Source organism: Tamandua tetradactyla, chromosome 10 (genome assembly GCF_023851605.1).
Source record: "Tamandua tetradactyla isolate mTamTet1 chromosome 10, mTamTet1.pri, whole genome shotgun sequence".
Lineage (NCBI taxonomy): Eukaryota > Metazoa > Chordata > Mammalia > Pilosa > Myrmecophagidae > Tamandua > Tamandua tetradactyla.
In genome coordinates, this window is record NC_135336.1 from 15,842,152 (window position 1) to 15,868,791 (window position 26,640).

Sequence of the window (26,640 nt, forward strand, 5' to 3'; positions counted from 1 at the left end):
TTGATGATAAATTCCTTTGAGAAATAAGTTTTTTATTGTGATGAAGTCCCACTTAGCTATTTTTTTCTTTTGTTGCTTGTGCTTTAGGTGTAAAGTCTAAGAAACTATTTCCTAACACAGGTCCTGCAGATGCTTCTCTACATTTTCTTCTAGAAGTTTGATAGTTCTAGCCCTTATATTTAGGTTTTTGATCCATTTTGAGTTGATTTTTGTATATGGTGTGAGATAGGGGACATCCTTCTTTTTTCTGCAAATGGAGATCTGCTTTTCCCAGCACTGTTTGTTGAAGAGACCATTCTTTCAAAATTGAGTGATCTTTGCCACCTGGTCAAAAGTCAGTTGGTTGGGGGATGGAGATGCTTCTGGGAGAACCACTGTGACAGCCACTCAAGGATAACCCTAAGCTGAGTTTAAACTGGTATTGGTTGGTGATGGTGGTACTGGAAAAACTACATTTATAAAATGCCATTTGACTCGTGAATTTGAGAAATACGTAGCCACCTTGGGTGGTGAGGTCCATCCCTTGTATTCCACACCAACAGAGGACCTATTAAATTCAATGTATGGGATACTATCAGTCAGGAGAAATTCGGTGGACTGAGAGATGGCAATTACATCCAAGCCCAGTGTGCCGTTATAATGTTTGGTGTAACATCAAGAGCTAATTACAAGAATCTGCCTAACTGGCGTAGAGAACTGGTATGAGTGTGTGAAAAATCCCCATCATGTTGTGTGGCAACAAAGTGGATATTAAAGATAGGAAAGTTAAGGCAAAATCCATCGTCTTTCACCAAAAGAAGCATCTTCAGTATTATGACATTTCTGCCAAAAGTAAGTCCATCTTTGAAAAGTCCTTCCTTTGGCTTGCTAGAAAACTGATTGGCGACCCTAACTTGGAGTTTGTTGCCATTCCTGCTCTTGCCCCACCAGAGCTTGTCATGGACCCAGCGTTGGCAGCGCAGCATGAACACGACATAGAGGTTGCTCAAACAATTGCTCTGCTGGATGAGGATATTGACCTGTGAGAAAATGAAGCTGCAGCCCAGTGTCAGAAGTCTAGCTTTATAGGCAACTGTCCAGTGATATCAGTGGTGCAGCCCGCTTGCCACTTTATTATATAGCTAAGCAGAACATGTGCTTAATCTTCGAGATGCTGAAGGAGACAAATAGGCTTTGGAGTGAAGGTGGCAGTTAAAAAAAGAACAACTTCATTTTTCGGACCTGCATATTTAGCTGTTTTGGAACACACTTGTTTCCTTTCTGAGTTTCAGATATAAGCCTGCTACAGTCACATCACACACACACACACAAAATCAGTTGGCCATAAATGTGAGGGTTCATTCCTAAGCTCTCTACATGTCTGTCCTTGTGCCAGTACCATGCTGCTTTTATTACTGTGGCTTTGTAATAAATTTTAAGATCGGGAAGTTTGGCAGTTAGATTCAGTTGTCAGCTTGGCCAGGTGAAGGTACCTAGTTCTGTTGTTGTGAACATGAGCCAATGGTACGTGAACCTCATCTGCTGCTAATTACATCTGCAGTTGGTTACGAGGCATGCCTGCTGCGATGAATGACGTTTGACTTAATTGGCTGGTGCTTAAACGAGAGAGCACAACGTAGCACAGCCTAAGCAGCTCGGCATTCCTCATCTCAGCACTCGCAGCTCAGCCCAGGCTTTGGAGATGCAGAAAGAAGTCACCCCAGGGAAAGTTGTTGGAACCCAGGGGCTTGGAGAGAAGGCCAGCAGAGACTATCCTGTGCCTTCCCACATAAGAAAGAACCTCAGTGGAAAGTTAGCCACCTTTCCTCTGAAGAACTAACAAAATAAATCCCCTTTTATTAAAAGCCAATCCGTTTCTGGTGTGTTGCATTCCAGCAGCTAGCAAACTAGAACAGGAAGTGTGAGTCCTCCAGCTTCATTCTTTTTTCAAGATAACCTTCCACATAAATTTGATGATTGGTTTTTCCATTTCTGCAAAGCAGTTTGATGGAATCTTGATTGGGATTGCACTGGAACTGTAAATTGTTTTGGGTTATATAGACATCTTAACAATATTAAGCTTCCAATCTATGAACACAGAATGTCCTTCCATTTATTTAGGTCTATGATTTCTTTCAGTAATGTTTTGTAGTTTTCTGTGTATGTTTCCTTTACATCCTTTGCTAGATTTATTCCTGGACATTTGACTCTTTCATTGTCAGTGTGAATGGATTTTTTTTCTTGATTTCTTCTTCCAATTGTTCATTGCTTATGTATAGAAACACTACTGATTTTTTATCTTGTATCCTGCCACTTTGCTGAATTCATTTATTACCTCTAGGAGCTTTGTTGTGGAATTTTCAGGATTTTCTGTATATAGTATTATATCATCTGCAAAAAGGGGAAATTTTACTTCCTTCTTTCCAATTTGGATGCTTTTTATTTCTTTTTCTTGCCTAATTGCTCTGATAAGAACTTCTAGTAAAATGTTGACTAACAGTGATGACAGTAGGCATCCTTGTCTTGTTCCTGATCTTAGAGACAACGATTTCAGTCTTTCACCATTAACTAGGATGTTAGCTATGGGTTTTTCATATATGCCCCTTATCATATCGAGGACTTTCCTTCTAGTCCTAGTGTTCTAAATGTTTTTATCAAGAAAGGATGCTGTATTTTCTCAAATGCCTTTTATGCATCTATTGAGATTATCACTGGTTTCCCCCTTTCATTCTGTTAATGTGGTGCTTTACATTAATTTATTTTCTTATGTTGAACCCTCCTTGCATACCAGGGATGAACCCCATTTGATTATGGTGTATAAATCTTTTAATATGCTATTGGATTTAGTTTGCTAACATTTTGCTGAGGATTTTTTCATCTATATTCATAACAAATACTGGTCTGTAGTTTGTTTGTTTTTGCTGTAATTTCCTTATCTGGTTTTGGTTTGAGGATGATGACCTCATGGAATGAGTTAGGGAGTGTTCCCTCCTTTTCAGTTTTTTGGAAGAGTTTGAGCAGAATTGGAGCTAAGTCTTCTTGGAATGTTGGGTAAAATTTCCCTGTGAGGCTGTCTGGTCTTTGGCTTTTCTTGTTGGGCGGTTTTTGATTACTAATTCAATCTCTTTATTAGCAATTGGTTTGTTGAGATCTTCAATTTCTTCTTGGTTTGGTGTATGTAGTTTGTTTCTCAGAATTTTTCCATTTCATCTAGGTTATCTAATTTATTGGCATACAGTTGTTCATAGTATCCACCTTTCAGCAGTCCTTTTTTAATTCAGGACTAAAAAAGGCAGGATCAGTAGTAATGTCCCCCATTTCACTTCTGATTTTTGTTATTTGTATCCTTTCTCTTTTTTTCTTTTCCCACTTAGCTAAATGTTTGTTGATTTTGTTGACTTTTTAAAAAAATTTTGGGTTTGTTTATTCTATTGTTTTTGTTTGTTTTTATTTCATTTATCTCTGCTTTAATCTTTGTTATTTCCCTCCTTCTGCTTGCTTTGGGTTTAGTTTCCTCTCCTTTTTCTAGTTTTTCCAGTTTTGAGGTTAGTTCTCTGATTTGAAGTCTTTCTTCTTTTTTAATGTTAGCATTTATATATATATAATAGAATTTATATATATATAATAAATATATAAAATATATATATTTCTCTCTGCTCTGCCTCCCCTGCATCCTATAAGTTTTAGTATGTTGTATTTTCATTTTCATTCACCTAAAGATATTTCCTAATTTCACCTCTGATTTCCTGGTTGTTTGAGTTTGTTGTTTAATTTCCACATATTTGTGAATGTTCCATTTCTCCCTCTGATACTGATTTCTAGCATCAATCTGTTGTCATAAAATATGCATTGTATGATTTCAATATTTTTTAAATTTATTGAGACTTTTTTTGTGCCCAACCTTTGGTCTACCTTGGAGAGTGATTCATGTGCAATTGAGAAGAATCTGTATTGTTTTTCTTGGGTGCAGTGTTCTATATATTTCTGTTAGGTCTAATTGGTTTAGTGTATCATTCAGGTCCTGTACTTCCTTATTGATTTTCTGACCAGATGCTCTATTCATTACTGAGAGTTGTGGGTTAAAGTTTCCTACTACTAATGTAGAACCATCAATTTCTCCCTTCAAATCTGTCAGTATTTGAAGCCCATATATTTTGGGACTCTGCTGTTAGGTGCATATAGATTTATAATTGTTACATTGCCCTGTTGCTTTATCCCATTTATCAGTATATAATGACCATCTTTATCCTTCATAATTATTTTTTACTTAAAGTCTATCTTATCCTATGTTAATATAGCCACCCCAGCTCTCTTTTGGTTACTACTGGTATGGTATATTTTCTCCCATCCTTTCACCCTCACCCTACGTGTATCTTTGACTTTAAGGTGAGTCACTTGCAGACAGCATATAGTTGGGTCATGCTTTTTAATCCATTCTGCCAAGCTTTGACTTTTGACAGAATTTAATCCATTTAAATTTAAAGTCACGACTGATAACACTTCTGCCATTTTGCTACTGAGCCTTTGTAAATCTTTTGACTTTCTTGCCCTTTACTTCTGTTAAACCTACTTTTATATTTACTTGTTTTCTTGCGATGTAGCATATTGAATGCCTCCTCGTTTTTATCTGGATATGTTTTTCATCTGTTTTTACTATAGGGTTAAAATTTAAAATTTAACCCTAAATATCTAACAATTATATTTGGTTTGATACCTACTTAACTTCAATAGCATGCATATATACTTTACCTATATCTCTCTATCCCCCCACCATTGTTTGTACTTGTTACCACTTATATCTTTGTACATTACATGTCCAAAAACCTAGATTTATCATTACTTTTTATACATTTGCATTTTAACACCTATAGGAAGTAATAAGTGGAGTTACATAACAAACAATACAATAAAATAATTATGGCATATATAATTACCCAAATGGTTACATTTACTGCAGGTCTTTTATTTCCTTATGCTGCTTTGAATTGCTGATTAGTGTCCTTTCGTTTCAGTCTGATTCCTTTTAGCATTGCTTGTAGGGTAGGCTAGTGATGATACATTCCCTCAGTTTTTGTTTATCTGGGAATGTCTTAATCTTTTCCTCATTTTTGAAAGAAAGTCTTATCGGATATAAAATTTTGACTGGCAGTTGTTTTCCTTCAGCACTTTAAGTATGTCAGCCCACTGCCTTCTTGCCTCCATGGTTTCTGATGAGAAACTGACACTCAATCTTATTGGGACTCCCTTGTATGTAACACACTGCTTTTCTCTGGCAGCTTTCAGAGCTCTCTTCTTGTCCTTTCCGTTTGATACTGTAATCAGTACATGACAGGGTGTATTTTTCTTCATGCTTTGTTCTTATTATTCTCTGAGCTTCTTGGATGTGCTTATATGCATCTTTTGCAAAGCTTCAGAAGTTCTCTGTTTTATTTCTTTGACTAATCTTTCTGCCCCCTTCTCTCCTGCTTCTTCTGGGACTCCCATAATGCATATATTGGTGCACTTGATGGGGTCCCATAGTTGTCTTAAGCTATTTTTGCTTTTAATATTTCTTTTCTCTTTCTGGTCCTCTGCCTGATTCATTTCAAGTGTATTGTATTCAAGTTCACTGATTCTTCTGCCAGCTCCAATCCACACTTAAAACCCTCCTCGGCATTTTTCATTTCAATTACTGTGATCTTCAACTCCAGTAGTTCTATTTAGTTCCTTTTTAAAATTTCTGTCTCTTTACTTAGGCTCTCATATCATTCCTTCATTGTTTTCCTGATACACTATAGTTCTTTCTTCTTTCCTTCATCTCTTCAAGCATTTTTAAGATCATTTTTTAAAGACTTTATTATGTATGTCTACAGTCTCATCTTCTTCATTGTTATTTTCTGGATTTTTATCCTCTTCTATTGGATGGGCCATCATTTCCTATTTCTTTGTCTTGTAAGTACTCTTTTGTTGCACACTGTACATTTTAATATTTAAAAGTGTTATCTCTTGGATTTAATCCCTGGGATGTGTGTTTCTTGATTTTGTAATAACAAATTGGTGATAAGACAGAAATTTTCTTGAGCTTCAGCTTTTATATCAGGAAGTCTGTGTAAAGTGAATGCATTGTGCAGGGTTTTTCCTGTCTTATTGGGTCTCTGTCTTGTCCTCAGCTTTTGCTTATTAGATGTTTTGGAGTCCCTCTTATTTACAGGTGCTTAGTTGTACCTTCTCTTTCCCAGGGGCCAAACCTCCCTCTCTCAGGTGTCTAAAGCCAATAGGCCTTTGTCCCAGATTGTCTGCCTCTATAGCTTTTTTATTATCTTTTAAACATAACATAAAAACATGGACATTTGCCTCTATAGTTTTTAATACTCCTTTTGTTGTTTCATGCTGCTTTTCCTGGAGGGCAAATTCAGGAAAGAGGGTCACCTGGGGAGAACGTTCCCAATTTGGTCTTTTCCAGCCAAAACAGGGTCAGGGACCCACAAAGAAGGCGCAGACCGGCTCCAAAGTGCCCTGTGGAGGGGTAAAGGAAAGGCACCAAAAACTTCCCTGATGGCTCCCCAAAGTTGAGTTTTCCTGACCAGCTCAGCAAATGCAGCTCTTCAGCTAACTGTCCCCTGCAGCCTAGAGGAAGATATATTTGAGCTGTATCACCTATAGCAGTAGTTCTCAAACTATGCTACTCATCGGAATCACCTGGAAAGCTTTAAAAAATACTGATGTCTGGGTCACTCCCCCAAAGATTCTGATTTCATTGGTCTTTCATAGATCTTTAAATCTCCCCTACCTCAGCCCCTTTCTAGAAAAGGTTGAAATTAATGGCTGTCACCACCTTTGTCTGGAGTAAGTTGAAATAATAGCTGCCCACAGAGCCAAGACCCAGTGATCCAAATTTGCTAATCAAAAGCCATGATCAGTGATTGCCTGTACACACCCCTGTTCTTGGGGAAGAGGGTTTTTAAGTCTCTTGTCACCAACAGTTATGCAGGGCCTGGACCCCTCAGCACCCCATGTAAGATGGGGGATGGACACTGGGATCCACTGCACAGAGAGAGCAATTTACAGTTCTTTATTGATTGTAATTTACCAGCCTCTTCCTCTTGCTCACCCCTGGATTCTGTACAATGTTCTTCTACCCTCCAGAGTTTCAAAACAGTTGTTTCAGACAGCTCCTGCCTTTTAAATAATTGCTTTGGTAGAAATAACTACTAAGTCTCGGAGTGTCCTACCTACTCTGCCATCTTCCCCAGTAGTTCTCTGAGTCTATTTCTAATGGCTGCCCAGAAATCCACATTGGCTGTCATATAAGTTATATTATTCAGGGTTTTTCAGAGGAACCACCGAATGACAGAATATGTATTTAAATATTAAGAGCCATATTATAGCAATTGGCTCACACAACCATAAGGATTGGTAAGCCTGAATTCCACAGGGCAGGCCAAAAGTTGGGAATGCCAGTGAAGGTTTTTGATGAATTTCCCAGGAGAAATTGGCCAGAGAAAGAAGAGGTAGCAATTCTTTCTGACTGCTGAAATCCTCAGTTTTCTCTTTAAGGCCTCCAGCTGATTGGATGAGGAGACTCTTCATTGCTGAAGTCAATCTTCTTTATTGATTGTATTTTGAACCAGCCATAGTTACAATCAACTGACTAATGATTTAGATCCATCTATGAAATAACCTCACAGTAATAATCAGGTCAATGCTTGCTTGATCAAACATCCTTGCCAAGTTGATACATGAACATAACTATCACATTAATTAATACTCATCTGGTGGTAAGTGACTGCCAGCTTCAACTAGTTTAAGCAAGAAGGGGAACTGAGCATAAAGATTAATAACATTTGGTCTTATAAAACTCGTGAGAAGTACAGCTGGGGCTGGGGGCCAACTGGGCCAGGGCAGAACTCTCTCACCTTCTCTACATGGAGCACTTCTGTGTCTCAGTTTCACTTCTCCCTTTGCACTCCCTGCAGCCTAGCCAGCTGTGTTTGTCAGGATCATGTGGTGGGAAATGTGCCTTCTGAGAGGCTCTCAAGATACCTCCATAAAAAGGCTTAAAATTTGAATTTTTACACTGGCTCTCCTTCTCACTCCCAGTCCAAAATTTCAGGGAAAGTCTCTGGTTGGCCTGCTGTGGATTTTGTGAACGTCACCAATCAATCGGCTGGGCCAGGAAGGCAGAGCTTTTCTAACAGGAATCAGATGTAAAGGGTCAAGGGATGGAGAAGGCCAGAATGCCAGGAAAAATGATCCTTAGAAAAGTAGCTGAACTGGGCAAACAATATTTTGGTATAGGTAGACCATAATTTATTTATATGTTCCACTGTTAGATTGTTTTTGGTCTTTGTTTTGCTGCTACAAATAATGTTGCACTGAATACCTATGCACACAAATCTTTGTAAATATATGATGGTAGTCTAGAGTCTTAGAATGGAATTGCTGGGTCAGTGGGTATCATACATGCTGCCAAATTTTCGAAAAGGATTGCAATTCTCACCCCTAACAGCAATGTATGATGGTGCTGTTTCTTCATTCTTTCTCCAATCTTTTTCATCTTCACCAATCTTATTTTAAAAATTATTTATTTTTGATTTGCGTTTCTTTAGTTATGATTAATAAGTCATAATTGATGACTGTATCTTCTTACATTTTCTAGCCCTTTGTTTTTTTATTGTGATTTATCTACTCATGTATTTTTTCCAGAGTGCTTTTTTTTCCCCTTATTTATATGTAGGTGCATTTTATATTTTGTGGATTTTTAGCCCTTATCTAATATCTGTGTTATAAATGTTTTCTTTTAGCCAATGACTTCAATGGTGGCTCTCCCTGTACAAAAGTCAAAATTTTCATCTAATCTTTCAGTCTTTTCCTTTGTGTCTTTGGAGCATGTTTCAGACTTAGCAAGTCCTTTTCATACCTCGAGATTATAGAAATAGTCTCATATTTTCTTCTAGTATTTGTATTGCTATAGCTTTCATTTGTAGATCTTTAAACCACTTAGAACTTATTTTGTGTATGGTATATAATTAGACAATGGTCTCTATATCATCAAATAATTCATTTTCTACTTTTTGATCAGAAGTGCCACTTTTTTAATTTATTAAATTTCCATTAATTTGTAGTTCTGTTTTCTGGACTGCCTAGTTCCATTAATCTGCTTTTCCTATCCGTGCATCAGCACCATACTTTTCTAATTAGCTGGACTTTGTAAAAGGTTTCAATCTTATGAGGCATTTTTCAAAATTTTTCTGATTAATTTGGCATAAAATCCACTGGTCAAGTTTCTTCTCTATCTAAACTGCATTACCTTCCGGATTGGAAACATAACTTGTCTCCTTGTTTTAGTTTCCTAGGCTGCTGAAAGCAGATATCATGGAATGGGTTAGCTTAACAAAGGCAATTATTAGCTTACAGTTTTGAGGTTGAGAAAAATGTCCAAATCAAGGCATCACCATAGCAATCCTTCTCACCCAAAGACTGGCTGCCAGCAATCCTTGATTCCACATGGCAAGGCACATGGCAGTGCCTGCTGGTCTCTCCCTTCTCTTCCAGGTTACATCATTTCAGCTACTTGCTTTCTTTCTCACTCTATTCATTCCTTTATAAAGGACACCAGTAAGAGTAAGGTCCCACCTTAACTGAAGTAGCCTCACCAAAAGATCCTCCTTACAGTGGGTCCACGCCCACAGGAATGGATTTACTTTAAGAATATGCTTTTCTGGGGTACATAATTTCAAACCACCACACTCCTCATATATTCAGTCCATTGTTCATGTCTCTCAGTAAAGACACACATTTTCTTTTATAAAGAGTTTGCATCTCTTATTGTCTCTAGGTATTTATAGTTTTTGTTGCTATTGTAATTTTTTACCATTATATTTTCTGAAAGGGAAAGCTTTTAATTTTTTCCCCATATTTGTCTCATATTCACCTAACAAACATGAACTCCGTTATCATTTTTAAAGTTATATATTAATTATCTGAAATGTTCTAATTTAGTAATTATAGTGCCTGCAATAGTAGTAATTTCGACTCTTTTATTTACACTTCATTTCTTTTTCTTGCCTTAATAGCCTCACCATTGCAGGGTCTGGTCATAGTGTGTCTCTCTGCCACCCCTTTTGGATGTGAATCTCCATCTCTGCCTTCTAGCTTCAAGCCCTCATCTATAGGTGGAGCTCTATTTTAATTTTGTGGACCCACTCCCCTGAACCAGCCTCTGTTTGTCAGAACACAATCTCCCTGTAAGCGTGGCTTTCATCCTTTCCTATTGCAGCTGCCACGGCCTCATGCTACGCAGGAAAATGAGCAGCCATCCAAGGAAAAGCCTCAGAGGACGACCTGTCCTATATCCTCTGTCACCCCCAGACCTGCCTCAGTGGTCAGAGAGAGGGAACTTATAAGGATGCTAGGGCAGATAGCTGAATTGCTCCTGTAGTCCAAGGCTGGCTGTAGAACCTGGTGAAATGGGAAGGTTGAGGGAAAAGGAGAGGTTTCAGGAACCCTTAGTCTGCCCCAAGTGCTCCCCAGCTATGAAGTAACATGACACCAGGATAACCCAGAGCAATCCCAGTGCGCCTGGCTGGCCGGGGCCTCCTTGAGGACCCGCCCAGTGAACCTGCTATGAGTCAGAGGGTTGCCACTGCATACACATTAAATTCAAGAGATAACTCCCCAGCCATCTATATGGCCATTCCTCAGTTTCACCTCTTTAAACTATCTTCATTTTTAACCTACTCCTCCTTCTTGTATGGCCACTGACTTGGCCACTGCCCATTACCTGCACTGGATCCCCTCCAGAGTCAGGGCCTTCTTGAAGTGATCTGCTTTGGGGTGGGTCCCAAGCCCCCCAGTTGGGAGCAGCCCTAAAACGGCAGGCCTGATGGGCACCACCTGGTGACCTGGTCCTTGCTGTCTTCCCCTCCCCTCCCCTGCCATACAGGCTGCAGTCAGCTGGACCAGACAGGTTGAATGAGAGGAGGACATCTAGGAGGAACTGGGGTTTTTGGTTTGGATAACTAGGAAAGAAGAGAGAAGGGAGAGGAAAGGATATGGGAGCTGAAGGGAGCAGCTCTGAGGAAAATGGCTGATAAACATGGTGAGAGAAAAGAGGAATGACAGTATTCAATTGAATTTTCCTTTTGTCTTTTTTTCCAGTTCATATGTTCTGGTCTGGGGATTGTTTGTAAAGTTCCCGTTGTTAAAAATATTTCTTCCAGGGGCTCAAATCACCATTTGAGACTCATTTCTTTGAGTCTTGAAGACGTTTCAGTTTTTGAGGGTCTTTTATAAAAAAATTAATATGACTCCAGAGGCTAGGGCTCCCCAGTTCCCTCTGAACAAAGGCTAATGAGCATGGACCAAAACTGCCCTGGACCAGCCTCATCTCTGGCCACTTACCACCCACTCCCACCCTACCCCCTCGTGCCCCATCCCACAAGGCAGCTTGCGACCACACCTACTCCCAGACACGCCTGGCTCTAGCAAACCTAAAGGACACAATTTTTGCTGTTCCCTATGTCTGGTGCATCCTTCCCCAGCTCAGCCTGCCCAAATTCCACCTAAGCACCACTTACGTAGTATTCCTACCTGTGCTGGTTTGAAAGGATGTATGTCCTCTAGAAAATCCATGTTTTAATCTAAATCCCATTTCGTAAAAGCAGAATAATCCCTATTCAATACTGTATGCTTGAAGCTGTAATCAGATCATCTCCCTGGAGATGTGATTTAATCAAGAGTGGATTAGGTAGGGGACATGTCTCCACCCATTTGGGTGGGTCTTGATTAGTTTCTGAAGTCCTATAAAAGAGGAAACATTTTGGAGAATGAAGGAGATTCAGAGAGCAGAGAATGCTGCAGCACCACGAAACACAGTCCACAAACCAGCGACCTTTGGAGATGAAGAAGAAAAATGCCTCCCGGAGAGCTTCATGAAACCGGAAGCCAGGAGAGAAAGCTAGCAGAAGAAGCGGTGTCTGCCATGTGCCCTTCCAGATGAGAAACTGTGACTGTGTTCGCCATGTTCCTTCTCACTTGAGAGAGAAACACTGACTTCATCGGCCTTCTTGAACCAAGGTATCTTTCCCTGGATGCCTTTGACTGGACATTTCTATAGACTTGTTGTAATTGGAACATTTTCTCGGCCTTAGAACTGTAAACTAGCAACTTATTAAATTCTCCCTTTTAAAAGCCATTCCGTTTCTGGTATATTGCATTCCAGCAGCTAGCAAACTAGAACACTACCAGAAAAAGTTTAACCTCAATCCAATCATGAGGGAACAACCAGATAAATCCAGATTTGAGGACATTTTACAAAACAATTAGCCTGGTCATCAAATAGACAATGTCAAAAGAGTCCCCCCACCCATCCCCCCCATTGTATTTCCACCAAAAAAAAAAAAAAAGGGCAGGTTACTGTTCTAGATTAAAGGAAACTGGAGACCTGATACCTAAACTCAAGTCAGGATTCTTGACTGGTAACATGATACAGGGAAAAAACCATAAAGGACAATATTGGGTACAAGTAGGGGAATTCAAATGTGGATTAATTTGATAATGTTATTGATGTTAAATTTTCTTGAGTGTGATGGTTGCATCATCATTATGTAGAATTGTCTTGTCCTTTTGAGATACACACTGAAGTATTGGGGAATATTTTGTCATGATGTCTGCAGTATACTTTCAAATGATTCAGCAAAGTGTATATGTGTATATGTATGTGTACACGTTCATATATATATACGTGTACATGTATTGTATATATATATATGTATATGTGTTATAAGAATCTCTTTGCCCACTTTCCTCCCATTAATAAACACACTGACCCTGGTAGAAACTTAAGCAGTTTGTTCTTTAATGAAGGTCCAGACGACAGCCCAAAGCCATGCAGAATTGGGTGTTGGAGGCAAATTGGGGATTAGGCCCTTGGTTGAGCTAACTCATTCCCTTGTGTGCTAGAAGGGGTGAGGCCTGCTCAGACCTTAACAATATCTCATGTAGATACTTCTCTGGGCTCTGTCTCCCTTATCCCTCTCCTTGGAAGCTCTTCCCTTTGAGACCTTCCTAGTCCAGTGCTCCCCCCACCCCACTTTGCCCCACCCCTTGGGAAACATCACTCCTTCCCACAGGATAAGAAGCCTCAGCACCCCTTCAGGCTCTTCTTGTGTTTGCTGGTTGATAATAAATTTCTCCTCTGCTCACTTTTGCTGACTTCCATACAGAAAAGGGGAACCCTAATTCTCTATAGGAAATGGTGGTGCCTCTGCTCCAGCCCAGCTGATTCCTCCTAAAACGATCAAAGTTAAAAACACCTCTCTACCACAAAGGTAATTTTCCTTCCTTAAGATACCCTATCAATTCTACTTGAGAAACTGATATTTCTAGTTACATAATGTTGACTCTATTCCTTGTGATACATTAACTTTGGTGTTTTTAGGTTGAGGCACATTCCCAGCTCTCACCTATCCATGTTATCAGAAAGTCTCTGCCAGCACTGCTAGAGGAATGGCCCCAGGTTTTTCCGAAAATTTTAAGAGTGAAGAGGTCGGACATCAGTTCATTTCATCTAGCTACTTATATATTAATAAATGTGTTGAAAAAATATTTCCTTTCTTCTTGAACTGAATTGAATGGTGCCACCCAAGAACTCATGTCCACAGGAACCTCAGAATACGACCTTATGTGGAAACAGAGTCTTTACAGATATAATTAAGTTACAATAAGATCATACTGGATTAGGGTGAGCCCAAAATCCAATATGATTTGTTTCCTTATAAGAAGAGAGGACATGCAAATACACATAGAGAAGAATGCCATGTGTTGATGGAGGAGGGATGCAGCTTCAAGCCAAGGAATGCAATGGCTTGCTAGGAACCACCAGCAGCTAAGAAGAGACAAGGAAGGAGTCTTCCGTAGAGTCTTTGGAAGGAGCATGGCTCTGTGATTCCTTGATATCTGACTCTAGCCTTCAGAACTGTGAGAGAATAAATTTTTGTTGTTTTAAGTCACCCAGTTTGTGGTCCTTTGTTATGGCAGCCCTCCGAAACGTATACATTTCTCTTCAATATTAAAAAAAAGGGGGGGGGGGTAGTGCAGGAGTAGTTTAGTGGTAGAATTTCTCACCTGCCATGCGGGAGACCTGGGTTCGAATTCCGGCCCATGCACTTCCCCCTGCCCCCCAAAATTCAACAAATGGTGCTGCAATAATGGGATAGTGATATGGAAAAAGAATGAAATGTGACCCCCCGCCATACAGCATACAAAAAAAAAAAAAAGATTGATGGGAAGGAGGACTCTGAACAGTAGCGAAAAATAACTCTATGTTAAATTCTATTTTTTAGTTAAGAGTGTTTAATAGGAAACATATCTTTGAATTTATGTTATTGTTTGCGACTCTGGGGGAAGTAACTGCATTACTACAGTGAGAGCAGGAAACATTCTGTGAATTCACCTGAGACCTCCCAGGCAGAATAGGAAAAATCTCCTAGAGACAAATAGAGGAACCGGCCTTAAATGGTTCTCCCTGGGGCAGATAAATGGTTCTTGAAAGGCAAACTCACAAGAAATGAGACAGGATGAGGAGTTTAGGCAAAGGCTTTATTTCAGGGAGAAACAGAGCTGCCTGGGAAGCATTTCAAGAGAGAAACACGGTGCGCCGAGGAGCAGGGGATAGGGTTTTTATGGTTTGAGGTTGGGGGTGAGGGGGATTTGGGGGGCAAGAGTTAGGAAAGTTTCTATTGTCTAGCTTTCAGAATTAGGGTTGAAGTTAGGAGTTGGGAGTGCTTTACAGGTAAAGTTAAAATTTAAGCGCTGCCTGAAGTATGCAGGATTGTAATTGTCTCTGCCGAAGGATGGTGGTTGAGTAAGGGGGTCACTATGAGAGCAGTTGCTAGAGCGTGAAAAGGTGCAGGTTAGGGTGGGAGAACTGTTTGAAATATTTGCCAGAGATGGGTTACATCAAGGCAGGAAGGGGTCCTGTTCTCCAGGCCTAACAGTTCTCATTCATTATTTCATTAATTCAACCCACCACACTTACTACAGGTGTAACACGGGGATACACAGATGAATTGGGAGGGTGCTCTGCCTTCGCTATAGAAGAGACAAGGCAAGCAAAATATAACCCAGAGTGGAAAATGCTGTCCCAGAGGGATGGGCAGAGTGCTGGATGGACAAACCACTGGCTATCAGTGGTTGTGAGCCATTTATTCAAATAATTCACTGTTACTAGAAGATACAGATCCAAACTGCTTTGTAGCAACTACCCACTAAACTCTTAAGAATTTCAGGAAAACATTGAATGATCCAAAGAAAAAGAAGTTAGATGGAGTTTTAGGATGAAACTGTCTAACCTTGTATGCTAATCCTGTGACCACCGTGTGATGTTCAAGGGGTATGGTTTTGGCCTCATCTTCTTGCAGGTGATCCTGTCCAAAGTCACTTGGCCATCTTGAAATCTTTCTTAGGCCCTGATTCCGGGTTATGCTCAGGTACTCTCTGGATATTTCTCATTCTGTTCAGGCCAATTCCTGTGCTCATTTATGTTTGCACATACCAGGTCAGAACTCAGGATGGAGTCTGCTGGAGCTGCTCAATCTCTCCTATGTGTCCAAAGCAGCGGCATCTAGCCTTTGCCCTCCTCTGTCAGAGGGCCAAATCCACAGACATTTTAAGCTTAAAACAAACAGTTACAAAACTGAACTTTGCCTGTTCGGTGGCAAACATACAAACATCCAGAATCCTTCCTGTGTTTTTTCATTAGGTGGTTTTGCTTACCACATGAGTGTGGGAATTCTTTTCCCAGCTAAATGCAAGCGTTGAAATAATAGACATAAAGCCTGGAGGACGTTTCCTGGGATATTTATCATACTCTAAGTGAGTATTAAGAGGCTTCCAAGAGTGTCTATCTTGTAATTTGCCTGAAGAGATTCTACCTGCGGTTAGCCAGGAGGAGGGAGCCTTGCTGATTAAGGTGAGAAGGCTGACCGGGAGGGCTGTCAGTAGGGCCTGGTGTGAGGGGAGGGGGTTGGAGAGGAGCAAATAAACTTTGAAAAGAGGTGCTGGCAACCCAAAACGGAGGGAGCAGCTTTGCTATTTGATTTCCCCCTTTGAAATAGCAGGCTCTGTTCCTGGTTGCAATAAGCCAAAAATAAAATTAATGTGTATTCATTGGGAACAAATTGGGTGAAAAAATGAACAGAGATCGGGAAAAAATTGGGTGAAAAAATGAACAGAGATAAGCATATGGTTTTGTAACTTTTTCTTTTAAGTTTATAGTAACATATTAAATATCATTTTAAAAATGAATTTGAAGTTCAGAAAATTAAATCAGATTTAGGAACTGAGAATTTTGTGTCATATTTTTGTCTTTCAAAATTGACACGGGGGGTGCATGGGTGGTTCACTGGTAGAATGCTCGCCTTCCATGTGAGAGACCTGGGTTCAATTCCCCCACCATGCATCCCCCTCCCCCCCAAAATGATATGTTCAATTAGAACATGTTACTTTTCCTACTAGATCTTGCACATGTGGTGTACCCAAGTGAAGTCTCAGTGAAAGAAATACCATGTAGTGAAGCAATTCCAGCTTCTGTTGGATTACCCCCAGCAACAATGCCCAACTTGTTATAAAAAAATTCTGTAGTCCAAGGTGCATTATAACTCAGATTGGTTTTGTTTGTTTGTTTTATCTATTTTTTCCTAGGGTAACTGGTGGTGCCCTTAAGGCAATGTCTTTAGAGTGGGAGAAACTTGGGTTGGGATCTGTCTCTGCCACTTCCAGGTTGTGTGCTGTGGGCTAGGCATTTCAATTCTCTGAGCCTCAGCTTCCTCAGCTGCAAAATGCGGGGTAATCTCTGGTTACTTTGAGAATTGTTGCAAAAAATAAGTGAAATACTGTATATAAGGCACTTAGTCCAGTGTCTGGCACATAGTGATCCATCATTAATTACTAAACTGTATTATAGGAGAGGGGGCCCCACATGGGTTTATCTTTGCATTCCAAGAACATAGCACAATGCCTTAGGGCTCTATCGATGTAAATTGAATGAAGAAACTTTCTAGGTTGCTGTAGCTTGGGATGAGGGAGATGGGCACAGTTGTTTTTTTATCACCTCATACTTTTCCCTCTTCAACGATTCCCATCACATATGTACCTCAAAAGAAGTTTGCTTAATATCTTTTTTTTACTTTTATTTTTTTGCATCGTCAGGCACCAGGAATCGAACCTGGGTTTCCGGCATGGCAGGCAACAACTCTGCCGTGGCCCGCCCATTTTTATTTGCCTAAAATTTTAAACCCTACCCTGCCCCATCCCCAAAACTAAAACAATCATCTTAATGAAACACATTAGAGTCAAGAGACAGAAAATGAGGTGGAGATGCCAGTGCCTGATACTGCCCCTCTTTTTCTCTCAAGGTCGGAGCACTTGCTCAGTTAATACAGGAAAGAGGCTGGACCTCTGCTTTTCTTTCATCTGCAGAATTCGGTATTATAGTCTCGTTAGGATCAATTGTCAAGGGTGCTTTTCAATACACTAGATCTGAGCACCACAGCTTTATTATAGGAGCAACACAGAATGATACATTGGACTTTTTCTTTCCTTCACTGTCAATTATACAAGCTACATGATACTTTTAAAATTCTGCAGTTAGGGCATGATTTCTATAGCAAAAAAAAAATTTTTTTTCTTTTTTACAAAAATTCCACTGCATTAAAACAAACAAAAGACCTGTGGCTTTTAGGGTATTAGATGGTATTATTGTTCTCTATTCCCCAGCAGAAGTCAGCACAGAGAACTGCATACCTGGGCTCCTTCAGGGCTTGGAAGTGACTGGCTACAGGTAAGATTTAACCTGCAGCTACCATTTGGCATAATGCTGATGGCAAAGAAGAGCAGCGACATTCAGAGACAAGGCAGGGCCAGATTTGGCAGGGGAAAAACTGGAACTTAGGAAGATGAAGGAATGATCATGCTGACCTGAGATTCCCAAAGGGTGTGAGCTAGAAGGCAGTTAGGAGCTGGTACAGAGACTGGAGCAGACACTGTGGGCTCTTGGCTGGGGAGGGGTTTTGAGGGGTGCTTTATACCAACTGAGAATCTTTCAGGATTCTACAGCTTCTACAGCCTATTCTGACCCCCTTCCAGAACTCCTATTGCATTTAAATGTCCCTCTTTTAGAAGACTTACGGGATTTACAATGATACATTCAGCTTGTGTACATGTCTCATTTCCTTCCTTGAAGGGAGGGAGTGAGGGCTGTTTCCCCTCACTCTTAGCTTGGTAATCAACACCCTCTTGTTGAAATTAGATGAAACATGCCAGGTGTTGAAAAACCTGGCCTGACACCTTGTATCCTGGCAGAGAGAAGGTGCCTTTCTGGGGAAGGACAGGAGAGAGACAGAATCTTGGCACACATGATATTGGGAATAATCTGGTTCCCACTCTGTCTCTGCTTAGCAGATTCAACCCCAGAGCTGCCAGTTTCTCGGATTTCAAAGTCAGCAAACAGGACTTGGAAAGAGGGGTGGGGTTGAGAATGGCTTTGTCATCTATTCCCAACCCTTCTGCTGGCTCTTTCTCCTGGGACTCTCTCACGCTTTCAGCTTATCTTTGAGAACTTATTAGCAATGCCCTAAAGAACAGGGTAACTGGGAGATAAAAGGAGCTAAAGTGCAAAACAGTCAAATGGACTCAAATCAGATTTAGGAAAGGTCTGATGGGGAAGAGGAACTGAAAGGGCTAAGATGCCTCTTTTGAGTTAACCATTGCTTAGCCTGGCTTCCCCTCAAAAAACAGAGATCAAGCAAGGACTTGGTACAGGGAGTTTGTTCTGGGAAGGAGTAGAGGACTGAGAAAAGTCAAACAGAGGAGGGAAAGAGAAAGATAGCTCAAGGGTACATTGTTGAGTTGGTGGGCATCAGATCTTAGGAGCTGTATAGAATGTATCTTGAAATTGTCCACCAGCAGAATGGAAGAACAGAGCATTTCTCTACCAGCTCCTGTGTGCCATTGGTCAGAGGTTGCCCCATGAGGTGTTTATTCTTTTGCACTTCCAGGTTAATGCATGTGTGAGAATGAGTAGTGGGTTCCTGCAGGGGTCCTATGCTGTACGGTCAGAGAAGCCTTGGGGTAAGGAGTTAGCAGGTGCAGCCGAGGCCAGATACTCTTGGATTATACCTTAAGAAGCTGGTTGCCACAGCAAAAGCTGAAGTAAAAAGGTGGGCCAGCTGGGAAGATGTGAGGCCAGCCACTGAAGGTATCTGATACAACCTCAGGACAAATGTCCTTTCCCTGTCTTCCATAAATAGAACCATATTACCATTTTATTCCCAGTCCAAATTTAGGATCTGTGGTTTTCCTACCTGGAAAGGTTCATTCTTCCTTGAACTGCTTTTCCAGTAGTGCATAACCCTCAAAGTGTAACCTGCTGACTCAATATAGGGATTTACTGATGTAGCTATGGCATGATGTACAGGAGACTATTCTCAAGCGAGTATTGTGGGCTTGAATTTGTCTGTGAAATACAGAAAACCAAGAGTGCATCCTCCCATTATGATTTTCCTGGTCCTCAAGGCTCATCCTTCACAAACAGACTAGGAGGCTTGTATGTGTCAGAAGCTGGGAATATCGAAGTTAAGTCACAACCTCAGCACTCAAGAAGAGTTGGCATGTTTCTTTAAAACCTGGCAGGTTAGTACTTCCTTCCTAATTTCATCTGCCTGGTCCTTCTCTAGAATTTAAATATAACTTTGCCACTAATTTGCCCTGATATTTTCCTTCTCTCCTCAGCTTCTAATTCTGGAGACTGAGGGGCCACCCTGCCCTGCTATAGTCCAGTCTCTGACGTTCTATGGTGGAAACTGGGGAGCTGTGACATTCCCAAATCATTATTAAAAGACTCTTCGAAGAAATCTTTAAACGAATTTTATCTGATCAAAAGACAAATGAGAACAAACAAACCCTGACAAGCTCTAAAGACAGCAAACACACACACACACACACACACACACACACACACACACACACACACACACGACTTGGAAGGAAGTGAGCCTCATCCTCACTTCCTCGGGCTGCATTTTTTCCTCCCCGCCCGCAGCCCCCCGGAATGTAACCTTTCCCGCCCCCTCCAGGAAGGAGGTGGGATTTGCAAACGAGACGAGACAGACAGGGGCAGGAGTGGGTTAATCCCCGGCTGGGCGCCCGGGATTTGCGAGTACCTTTTCCGGCGCGCCCCGGCTAAGGAGGAGGAGTGGGTGCACTCCCCGCCCCAGCGACGCTCGCCGCCGCGCCCCGCCCCGCGCCGCCCTAACGCGCGCGCCCCAGGTGTCTCCCACAGCCCCCGGGCGGAGGTTCGAGGCCGCAGGAGCGCAAACTGGTGAAGGGGCATCCGGCAGGAAACGGCGGCAGCGCCCCCACTTGGTCTTCCAGGCTAGGAGCGCAGGTACCTGCGCGCGGCCGGGGAAGGGAGGGCACCCAGTCAAACCCTCTGCGGCCGGAACCCCTGCCCATCTGGTTTGGGGTAAAAGGAGGGAGCCAAATATCTGTACGTAGCTCGGGTGGGATGTGCCGGCGCCCTCTGCTCGATTTGGTTTGGCCTCGCGTGCTTTTTAATCAGATCGCCAGGATGCTGCGGGGAACGGGCATCGCGTCCTGTAGGCCGGGCCCTGCGGCCGCAGATAAAGGAAGATGGGCGCGATTTCTTCCAGGCCCGACCCTAGGTGGTTCTCACACGACGCCCTTCCACCCCTCACCTCGGGGAGCTAGACCTGGCGTTTCATATTCAGATTTCACATTCGTAATAATGTGCTCGCCTGGAGGAGGCCCTACGTTGAACGCACGTGGCTCCGCGACTCTAGGTGAAACCTTCGGGACTCTTCCTTTCCCGCCGCTGCATTTTATGGAAGGGACTCTAGGTCCTAAGAAGGGAGAGAACCGGCCCAAGGTCACACAGTAGTCAGAGACCGAACGGATCAGTATTGAATTCAGTAGCCCTTGCCTTGCAGCCCTGAGTTCTAGGCCTGCTTCCTGCTCGCCGCACTTCCTCCACTCCCAGTCTGCCGGCCACCCCCTTCCCGAATTCCATACGGGACTCTCGTTCTCGGGGGCCTGGAGCATGCCCCCTCCCCTCCTACTGCGTTCTCGGAGAGGATGCTGGACAGCGGTCAGGCTGCCGGTCCAGCTGCCTGAGCACGAGCCGAGCCGGCAGCGGCGGGAAGATCGGACTGGCTTTCAGGCTGGGGGAAGGAGGAGAACGGAGCAAAGTGGGGACGCCGCGGGGACTGGCCGGGGTGCTAAGGTGCTGGTGGGTCCAGATCACTGAAGGCCAAGAGTCGACGTGAAGTACGGACGCGGGACTGTGGGGCTTTGTCTGGGCGGCGCCGTCCCAGCCAATGGGAGCGCAGGTCGGGCCGAGCCCTGTTGGCTCCCCGTACTCAGGCCAGCAGCGAGACACAGGCTTCACGATGATTGGCTGCGCCGCCGGGGCGCGAGGTCGTGCGCGGCGCGGAGCGAGACTGCGCCTGCGTGCTCGGGCGTTCCCGCGCCCTACTGGCGGCCCTACTGGCGGCGGTGGAGCGTGCTGGAGACCGCGTCTACTCGAGCTCAGTGACGCGGCCCGAGGCGGTCTGCGCGTGCCAGCTGTACCCGGGAGGGCTTGGTACAGCGAGCCAGGTTGATCGCTACGCGAATTTTTCCATCCAGTCAGCCAAAGTCAGCCGATGCAGAGTCATCGTCTAACCCTGCGGTTCATACTTTTTTAAGGGTTGCAGACGCATAAATTTCATTACGGCAGCCAGCTGCTGCCAGAATCCTTTGTGGCGCAGCAGATGACCTTTTTTCTTACCAGGGCGTTGAAGCCAGCCCTGAGTGGGGCACATACTCTGCACTGAGCTTTTACTCCTGGCGGTCGTTGAAACCAACCTTTGTAGCTTTTCTGTTCCCACAGTACATATTTATAGATCGTCTGCTTTCTGTTAGGCACCAGAGTAGAAATTCTGGAGGAGCCAGAAGAGAATGACTGAACACGTGGCTCCTGTGGCACGGTTCAGGTAGGATAGGTGGTTGGATAAGAGCTGTGAATGACTACTCAAATTCCTCTAGTACTCTGCCCACATGGAGGAAGGAGTGAAATGCAGAAGTGGTCTAGAGACTGAGTTTTCTTTTAATTTTTTAAATTGAAAATATGTGAACAAAGCAAAGAAAGTAAAAGCAGTAATTTTCAAAGCACAGTTCAACAAGTAATTACAGAACAGAACCCAGAATTTTCATGTACTACCATTCTACCATCTCAGATTTTTCTTTCTAGCTGCTCCAAAACACTGGAGGCTAGAAGTAATGCTAATATAGTGATTCAGCAGTCACACCGGATTGTTAAATCCTATTTTCTCTGTTATTCCTCCTCTTCCTCTTATCCATCTCCCAATCTATAGGGATCTTTAGGCAATGCCCATTCTGACTTTTTCATGCTAAGAAAGGGTATGGACAATAACGGATAAAGGGGTGGTCAGTAGTCTTGGAGAGGGTCTTCCCTCTGGGTTTCAGGATTTAAGAGGAAGAGTTGTTTTTTTTTTAATAGTGTATTTTATTTAACAATATATTTTATTTAATCACCTATGTCCAGAATAGTATCACTTTAACATATATCCTCTATAAAATTATTTACATTTTTTTGTACAAAGTCTTTGAAGGGCACATTTATAGTACATGTCAATTTAGATTAGCCACAGTATTGTGGCAAAGTAGATTGCCACAATAACTACATGTGGCAAATAGTGTGTATTTAGACTTTGTAAGTTTTACTACTGTTTTGCTTGCCATTGTTTCCTTTATTCCATATTTTCATCTCTGTTGGCTTCATATTTTGTTTTTCTGAAATATGTCATCGGGTAATTCATTCTGAAAAGTTCTTTTTAGTGGTAAATTTTCCAAGTCTTTGTTAAACACTAACAAAGTGTGTTTATTTAGCTTATGTCACTTCAATGCTGATTTACTTGTGTATAAAATTCCAAGTACAAAATGATTTGCCCTTAGAATTTGCAATGCGAAAGCTTGTGACTGTGTGATTGTGAATACCTTGTGTCTGATACTCCCTTTTATCTACCTTATCATCAGATGAGTAAAACATATGGAGTAAAAATAAATAATAGGGGGAACAAATATTAAATTTAGTAGATTGAAATGCTAGTGATCAATGAAAGGGAGGGGTAAGAGTATGGTATGTATGAATTTTTTTCTGTTTTCTTTCTCCTTTTTAATTAATTTTTAAAAATATAACAACAAACAAAAACATTCTTAACATATAATCATTCTGTTCTACATATGTAATCAGTAATTCACAATACCATTACATAGTTGCATATTCATCATCATGATCATTTCTTAGAACATTTGCATCAATTCAGAAAAAGAAATACCATGAACAAACCCCAAGATTGAGGGCTTGGCCTATTGATTTGGTTGTCCCCACTGCTTGTGAAAATATCAAGAATTCTCCAATTGGGAAGTTGAATTTTCCCCTTTTCTTGCCATTTCCCCAAGGGTACTTTGCAAATATTTCTTAATTCACTGTTCAAATAATTCTGGGATTTATTGGGGCATCACACTGGACAAACCTACAAAATCTCATGCCTTATTCAAGGTTCCATGTACTTATGGTGTTCAATTAACCTGTCCATATAAGTTACATTAGAAAATGCACTAGTCAATATATAAATTTTGTACCAAATAGACATTTTTTGCTTTAGTCTCACACAGAAGTTGAAGTTTTAAAATATGAATGGCCATCTATTTTCAATACCCTGTAGTGTTAACATTCCTTTGTTCTTCTTCATGCAAAAACATGTTTTAGGTTGTACATTTAGTCACTACATTGTACACTTTACGCATTCCTAGATTATACCATCTCAGTCTTTATTGTGTATCTTTCCTTCTAGTTTCATTTGTGCCACCAGCCCTCATCCCTCTATCATTCTCACATTCAGCTTCATTCAGTGTACTAACGTTATTGTGCTACAATCAGGTAGTATTGTGCTGTCTGAATTTTTACAATCAGCCCTATTACACAATAAGAGATTGAGGTTTTTTTTTTCCTTTGCATTGGCAGGTACCGGGAACCCGGGTCTTTGGCATGACAGTTGAGAACTCTGCCTGTTGAGCCACCATGGCCTGCCCAATAGATTGAGTTTTGATTTAGAAGATTAGGAAAGACATTTGGAGGAGGTGTTGTTTGAACCCGGTAGGACTTGGTCAGAGGAAGAAGAAGTCAGATCTGGTATAGGATGAACCAGGCATGGAAGTTGGAAAGGAAGGGGCCTGTTGAGGGATGAGTATAACAAATGGTATAAGAGCAGTTATAGACTTGATTTGGAGAGGCCAGGAGAGAATCAGGATGCCCAGCTTGAGTACTCTGATTCAAAATGTGATCAACACTTGTGAATAGAATGGTTCCTTAATCTGCCAGTGGTACTAATGCCATGCTTTATATATAGACCAAAAATCTCAGAAGTATCTTTGATTCTTCCTTTTCTCACACTCCATGTTCAGTCTGTCAGTAAATGTAGTGGGCTGTACCTTCAAAACATAGCTAGAATCCAACTACTTCAAATCACCTGCGTGGTTTCCACCAGAGTTGACAGCCCTTTTGTCCATCTCCTGGGGTCACCTGTTTGCATTTCACCAGAGCTGTGTGGTGTACAGCCTGAATGACTATACATTCTTACCCTGAATTATTGCATTTAACTTCCTAATAGTCTCTCTGCTTCTGCTCTTACCATTTGCTTCAGAGTTATCTTATACATATGTAAGTCTGGTCATGGCATTCCTTTGCTCAAAACTCTCTGATTCTGCTATGTGCCTATGGTGTTGAGGTCACTGTTCTATTTATTGGGGATACAGCAATGAACAAAACAGACAAAACCCCTGTTCTCACACAGCCTTCATTTTAGTGGGATTGAAAAATGACAAATGAGATAAGTACAATATGGAGAGTGTTATAATTTGGTACATTCTGAGGAGAAAATAAGAAATGGAAGTAGGAAGGGGGATAGAAAGTGAGGGATTGCTCAACTCTGCAAGTGAAATGATTGCCCCCCCCCCCCCCCCCATGGGACATGCCATCCAGGGGTGAAAGTCCCCCTAGTGGGAAATGATTCCCAGGGATGAGTTCAGCCCTGGCACCATGGATCAACAATTCATGGTGAAAATGGAAAAAGAAGTGTAACTAATAAAGTATCAGTGGCTGATAAGAGTTCAAATAGAGTCAAGAGGCTACTTTGGAGGCTGCTCTTAACGCAAGCTTCAGTTAGACATTGCTACTGAATGTCTAACTTGCCAAACTCCAACCAGGACCATTCCAGCCAATCCTAAAGAACACCTAGGGCAATATATAAGATTCCACAAGGGTCCCATATACTATAGTAACTTTCCAGAAACTTACAACTTACAGATGGGTCCCTGGAACAGATAAGTCTGAAACTAGAGGACCCAGCCTCTCCAGAGCATCAGATAGTTTCATCTCCCCACCCCATATTATTGATAGCCCCTTCCAACATGAAAAAGTTAGAATGGCTATAGCCCAAATACCCCTAAAAAGAGGGATAGAGAGATCAAAGGTGATGGTGGAGTTATACAGACAAGATAGGATTTAACAATGAATATGAATGCTGAATCATTAAATTGATATCCCTTTTAGTCTCTAGTATCTTAGAGCAGCTGGAAGTAAACACCTAAAATTATAGAATCGTAACCAATATCAAACTCTGAAATATATTCTACAGCTAATTGGGGGGCTGTGCTTTGAAATTTTTTGCTTTTTTGTATGTATGCAATTTTTCACACAAAAAAATGTCGATTGTGATGATAAAAAATATTTATTCCTTCTTGCCTCCCATATTCTGGAGCATCTAGACGGAAAAATCTGAGAGGATCGTATGGTAGCCCATGACAAACTCTGGGATCTGTCCTGTAACTACTTGTTGAAGAGTGCTTTGAAAACTATTGCTTTTTTCTTTCTTTGCTTTGTATATATGTTATATTATACAATTAAAAGTTAAAAAAAAGTGAGGGATTGGTATATTAGATGGGGTGGCCAGGAGGTATCTGACTGAAGCAATGGCATTTGAATAAAGAGCTGAAAAAAAGTGAAATAACGAGCCCTGTAGATAGTTAGGGGGAAACGTTCCAGGGAGAGGGAGCAGTAGGGGCCAAGGCCCCGAAGCAAGAGCTTGCCTAGCATGTTCCAGGGACAGCAAAAACGCCACTGTGACCCAGATGCAGCGAGTATGGGGGAGGGGATGTTAGGGGGGGGTGGCCAGAGTCCACAGGGAGCCAGATCACATGAGCCTTCTAGGCAGTCTTTAAAGAATTTGGCTTTTCCTCTGAGTAAGAGTTTTGTGCAGGAGTGATATGATCTGATTTATATTTTGGTAGGATTGTGCAAGCTGTATTGAGCAGAGTCTGAAAGAAAAGTAGGGTGGAAGCAGGGGACCTGTTTGGGAGGGTACTGCACTAGTACAGGCAAGAAATGATGGCAGCTTAGACTAAGATGACAGCAGAGGATCTGTTCTAGTTTGCTAGCTGCTGGAATGCTATATCAGAAACGGAATGGCTTTTAACAAGGGGAATTTAATGAGTTGCTAGGTTACAGTTCTAAGGCCGAGAAAATGTCCAATTTAAACAAGC

At 41.7% G+C, this 26,640-nt stretch overlaps 1 protein-coding gene and 1 pseudogene across 5 annotated transcripts in view; both read left to right on the forward strand.

Moving 5' to 3' along the window:
- The first annotated feature begins 639 nt into the window (after window positions 1-639).
- LOC143647820 (GTP-binding nuclear protein Ran pseudogene) lies at window positions 640-1,025 on the forward strand (annotated as a pseudogene).
- A 14,682-nt stretch (window positions 1,026-15,707) lies between these two features.
- Window positions 15,708-26,640, forward strand: part of BDH1 (3-hydroxybutyrate dehydrogenase 1) — a 72,305-nt gene continuing 61,372 nt past the window's right edge. Inside the window, exon 1 of one of the 5 annotated variants that reach the window (XM_077117936.1) lies at window positions 15,708-15,834. The gene's annotated coding sequence lies outside the window, so the exon portion shown is untranslated. Of the gene's footprint in view, window positions 15,932-19,533; window positions 19,651-20,244; window positions 20,405-21,516; window positions 22,011-26,640 lie in introns of those variants that run through there. The other 4 variants (XM_077117935.1, XM_077117937.1, XM_077117932.1 and 1 more) reach the window with 4 other exon arrangements.